Source organism: Azolla caroliniana, unplaced genomic scaffold (assembly GCF_043228905.1).
Source record: "Azolla caroliniana isolate FFs.n. ecotype wild unplaced genomic scaffold, voAzoCaro1.0.p SCAF_6, whole genome shotgun sequence".
NCBI classification, from domain to species: domain Eukaryota; kingdom Viridiplantae; phylum Streptophyta; class Polypodiopsida; order Salviniales; family Salviniaceae; genus Azolla; species Azolla caroliniana.
Genome location: NW_028230441.1, coordinates 6896495 through 6902494, shown reverse-complemented (window position 1 = coordinate 6902494; position 6000 = coordinate 6896495).

Below are 6000 nucleotides of genomic sequence, written 5' to 3'. Positions count from 1 at the left end.
AAGTGTGGACCGGTAAGGAAGTGTCCTACCGGCATCTGAAGGTGTTCGGGTGTCTCGCATACGTGCATGTGGCAAAGGACCGGAGAGGAAAGCTAGATCCAAAGACCCGGCCATGCATATTCCTCGGTTACGGCGACGATGAGTTCGGCTACCGAGTCTGGGACCCGGTCGACAAGAAGATATTCAGGAGTCGAGACATCATCTTCATGGAGGACGAGACACTCGCCGACTGGGAGTCGGAGAAGAAGATGAAGAGCTCCAAGTCGACCGGTGAGGATCAACTCTACAAGGAGCAGTCCCGACCGGCAAGGGACCGGTTAGCACTCGAGGATCCGGCCGAAGACGGTGAAGAAACAGAACCGGCCGAAGAAGATGAGAATGATACCGGAACCGGCCCCGATCCCGAAATGGACTCGGATGAAGAAGAATCGGAAGAACCGGTTATCGAAGCTCCGGAACGGAGATATCCTCTAAGAGAGAGAAGGGCCCCCCGGAGATTTCCGGAACCAGAGCACGTGCTGCTAACCGACGAGGGGGAGCCGGAGAGCTTTGAAGAAGCAAAGCATGACATCCAGAGCCGCAGATGGTTGAGTGCCATGCAGGACGAGATGGAAGAAGATAATGAACTCCGAGTCTGAGAAGAAGATAATGAACTCCGAGTCTGAGAAGAAGATAATGAACTCCGAGTCGACCGGTAAGGATCGATTCTATGATGAACAGACACAACCGGCAAGAGACCGGTTAGCACTCGAGGAACCAGCCGGTTACGGTGAGGATACCGAACCGGCAAAAGAAGAAGTAGAGGAAGCCGAAACCGGAACCGGCCAACACCCCGAATGGGATTCGGATGAAGAGCCAATGGAGGAGCCGGTTACCGAAGCCGAAAGACGGAGATATCCTCTTAGAGAGAGAAGGCCCCCCCGGAGATTTCCGGATGCAGAGCATGTGCTGCTAACCGATGAGGGGGAGCCAGAAAGCTTCGAAGAAGCGAAGGATGACACCCACGGCCGAAAATGGTTAAGTGCCATGCAGGACTGTTCTTCTCACTTCCCATCCGGAGGGACCTATTTCCTAACAAACTTCCCCTTCACTCCGGCATGGGATGTCTTACTAGTCCGACCCACTTCCGACATGCATCCAACTTGTCGGGTATCAGTACTTTGGTATGCATATCTGACCCGTTATCGGCCGTGTGTGTTGGGAGACAGGTCCCTCCGGATGGGAAGGGAGAAGAACAGTGTCGATGAACAAACTCGGCCGAGGCCGATAGGACCCGACTATGGAGAGCCAGATGGTGCAGACTCGGTATGAACCGGATGAGGAGTACCCGGCTATGGAGAGCCGGATGGTGCCGACCCGGTATGAACCGGATGAGGAGTACCCGGCTACAGAGAGCCGGATGGTGCAAACCCGGTATGAACCGGACGAGGAGTACCCGGCTACGGAGAGCCGGATGGTACAGACCCGGTGAGAACCGGATGAAGAGACATATATTGTAAATATGTTTCTGAGAGTCTATCGAGACTATATTTGTAAATAGCCGAAAAGTCATATTAGTATAAATATGACTTAGGGCAAACTTTTAGTTGTGGTTGTCATTCTTGTTTGAAAAAGAATAGAGAGAGTGCGTAATTGTGCACATAGAGAGAGAGAGAGAGAAAGAGGTCGTTGCCTCTGTTGTAACCGCCGCCTGTGGCGAAAATCTGTGAGCACGAGGTTGTTGCCTCAGTGAACTCACTGTTGTACATTCTTACATAGTGACAGTTTGCAGCCTGTGGGCTGCCGTGGTTTTTCCCCTAGTTTGGGGTTTTCCACGTAAACCTCCTGTGTATTTTTCCCTCTTCTTCGTGTCACGTTTTATTTCCCGTTTTTCTGTGTATCATTCTAAGCTCGGTTGTGGCCGAGTGTTTGAGTTCCCGTCAAGTGGTATCAGAGCAAAACGACACAGAAAATGGACGAATCGTTTGGCGGCATGTTCAAGCTCACCGGCTCCAACTATTCAGTGTGGAAGTCGAAGATGAGGGAGATGCTCGTGGTTAAAGACCTCTGGCTGCCGGTTCAGTTTGGGGACAAGAGACCGGACAAAATCGACGCCGCGATATGGGAGGTGATGCACATGAAGACAACGGCGTACATACGGTGCTTCATCGACACGAGCCTGTACAACAACTTCAATGAAGAGAGCAAGGCTCATGAGCTGTGGGAGAAAATCAACATTATGTTTCAAAACAAAAATGCTATTAACCAGGTTTCGGTATTTCGGAAGCTATTAAGACTCCAATACCAAGATGGCTCCAGCATGGTGGAGCACATGAATGCCTTCTAGGGGCTGATACAGCAGGCAACATCAATAGAAGTACCTCTCACCGATGAGGTACTAGCGCTACTCCTGCTCAGTTCCCTCCCGGATAGTTGGGAGACGTTGGTTGTCACTTTGGGCAACGCCGGGCCGGAAGGAAAGCGGCTATCCCTAGCAAGAGTAAAGTCGAGCTTGCTAGATGAGGAGGTGCGTCGGAAAGATAAAGATACGAGCTCCGACTCCAAAGCGCTCCTTACCGAAGCGGAACGCGGAGGACATAGAAACCGTAGTCCCCAGAACCGGGAGAAGTCGGGGACAAGGTCAAAGTCAAGGGGGAGGCCCACTTGCTTCTATTGCGGCAAGCCGGGACACTTCCAAAAGAACTGTCGGCATTTCCGAAAAGATAAGGAGACCGGCGATACCGATTCGAAGCAAACCCCGGACCGGAACGGTAAAGACCAGAGGGGGCCGGACCGGAAGGGAACGACGGCAATCGCGGCAAGTGAAGAAGAGTTGACGCTCATCACCGAGGAGTGTGAGATAAACCTTGCCGGCGACGAGATGACCTGGATGGTAGACTCCGGAGCATCGTTCCACCTTACCCCGGACCGGAAATGCTTCTCATCCTACTCAGCCGGTGATCACGGCTGTGTCTGGATGGGGAACGAAGGTACATGCCGAATTGTCCGCATAGGAGAGATGTGGCTGTCAACACCAACCGGATGCAAGTTTCTCCTGAAGGATGTCCGACACATTCCGGAGGTTCGTCTGAACCTGATATCAGCCGGTCGGCTAGATGTTGAAGGCTACACGGGTAGCATCCGGAATGGTGTCATGAAGTTCAGCAAAGGGAGCTTGATTGTGGCTCGGGCCCGGAAGGTCAACAGACTATACCTGATGAATGCCCGGTTATGTCCGGAAGAAGTAAACGTGGCATCTGACACTGCCGGTGAGCTGTGGCACAAGAGGCTGTGTCATATGAGCGAGAAGGGGATGAAGAGGCTTGCAGACGACAACCTCATTCCAGTGAAGAACGTGCACTTAGAGAAGTGCACTGATTGTCTGGCCGGTAAGCAGAATCGAACCTCCTTCTGACCAAGGACACCGATGAGATGTAATGCACCACTAGAGTTGGTGCATACGGATGTGTGTCAAGTAGACACAAAGTCACATGCCGGAGCGCAGTACTTCGTGACGTTCATAGATGACCAAAGTCGGAAGCTGTGGGCCACACCATTGAAGACGAAGGATCAGGTCTTATCCGTCTTCAAAGAGCTCCACGCAAGAGTGGAAAGATAAACCAGCCGGAAGCTGAAGGCAGTTCGAGCAGATAACGGAGGAGAGTACTAGGGGGCAGTTCGAGGAGTACTACCGCTCGAAGGGAATCCGGCTCGAATTTACCATGCCGAAGACGCAGGAACTAAACGGACTGGCCAAGAGGATGAACCGGACCATAATGGAGAGGGTCCGGAGTATGCTAGTGCATGCAACACTACCTAAGAAGTTTTGGGCTGAGGCACTGTCGACGGCGACATATGTGATAAATAGATCACCCTCAGTACCCTTGGACGGAGACACGCCACAGAGAGTATGGACCGGTAAGGAAGTATCCTACCGGCATCAGAAGGTGTTCGGGGGTCTCGCGTACGTGCATGTAGCAAAGGACCGGAGAGGAAAGTTAGATCCAAAGACCCGTCCATGCATATTCCTCGGTTACGGTGACGATGAGTTCGGCTACCGAGTGTGGGACCCGGTCGACAAGAAGGTATTCTGGAGTCGAGATATTATCTTCATGGAGGACAAGACGCTCGCCGACTGGGAGTCAGAGAAGAAGATAATGAACTCCGAGTCGACCGGTAAGGATCGACTCTACGATGAGCAGACCCAACCGGCGAGAGACCGGTTAGCACTCGAAGAATCAGCCGGATACGATGAGGATACCGAACCGGCAGAAGAAGAAGTAGAGGAAGTCGAGACTGGAACCGGCCAACACCCCGAATCGGATTCGGATGAAGAGCAAATGGAGGAGCCGGCTACCGAAGCCCAAAGACGGAGATATCCTCTCAGAGATAGAAGGGCCCCCCGGAGATTTCCGGATGTAGAGCATGTTTTGCTGACCGATGAGGGGGAGCCGGAAAGCTTCAAAGAAGCGAAGGATGACACCCATAGCCGAACATGGCTAAGTGCCATGCAGGACGAGATGGATTCCCTGCATGAGAACCATACGTACGAATTGGTGGAGTTGCCGAAAGGAAAGCGGGCACTCCGAAACAAGTGGGTGTACAAGTTGAAACCGGGAGATGTCGGCAACCCCCCGAGATACAAAGCCAGGATCGTGGTGAAGGGGTTCTAGCAGAAGAAGGGCGTGGACTTCGACGAGATATTTGCCCCGGTAGTAAAGATGACCTCTATCCGGACGGTGTTGAGTATAGCGGCAAGCATGGACCTCGAGGTAGAGCAGCTGGATGTGAAGACGGCATTCCTTCACGGCGACCTCGAAGAGGAGATCTACATGCAGCAACCGGAAGGATTCGTGGAGAAAGGGAAGGAGCACCTGGTTTGCCGGTTGAAGAAGAGCCTCTATGGGTTGAAGCAGGCCCCCGGGCAATGGTACCGGAATTTTGACTCCTTCATGACCGATCAAAGGTACCGCGAGACACAGGCCGATAACTGCGTGTTTGTGAAGAAGTTCGAAGGAGGCGACTTCCTGATACTCGTTCTGTACGTGGACGACATGTTGATCGTCGGACGGGACCAAGCCAAAATACGGATGCTGAAGAAGGCTCTCAACCGGACCTTCTCAATGAAAGACTTGGGTTCGGCAAGACAGATGTTGGGGATGCATATTATTTGGAACCGGTCAGTGAAGCAATTGTGGCTGTCACAGGAGAAGTACGTGACAAAGGTGCTTCACCGGTTCAACATGACAAATGTGAAACCGGTCGGAACGACACTCCCGGCAAACTGCAGATTATCCGGTAAGCAAAGCCCAAAAACGAAAGCAGAGAAGGCTGATATGATGAAGGTTCCATATGCCTCTACCATCAAGAGCTTGATGTACGCAATGGTGTGTACCCGACCAGATATAGGATACGCAGTCGGAGTGGTGAGCCGGTTTATGAGCAATCCTGGCAAGGAGCACTGGAACGCGGTCAAATGGATACTCCGGTACTTGAAGGGCACTTCAAATATGTGTCTCCGATTCGGCTCCGGAAAACCTCAACTTGACGGTTTTACTGATTCGGACATGTCGGCTGATGTGGATACCAGCCGGTCTACATCCGGGTATGTAATGACATATGCAGGGGGAGCTATTTCGTGGCAGTCGAGGCTGTAGAAGACGGTTGCGTTGTCAACCACAAAGGCGGAGTACATGGCGACTGTGGAGCCGGTAAGGAAATATTATGGATGAAGGACTTCATCGGAGACCTCGGTATCCGGCAAGATGAATACCGGCTCTATTGCGACAGTCAAAGTGCCATCCACCTTGCTAAGAATGCGGCCTACCATTCCCGGACGAAGTATATCCAGTGAAGGTATCACTGGATACGGGAAAGAGTAGATGACCAGTAGTTCACGCTGACGAAGATCCACACTGACGGGAACTCAAACGCTCCTTCTGCGCAACGCTTCTTATTCACAACCGAGCTTAGAATGATACACAGAAAAACAGGAAATAAAATGTGACACGAAGAAGAGGG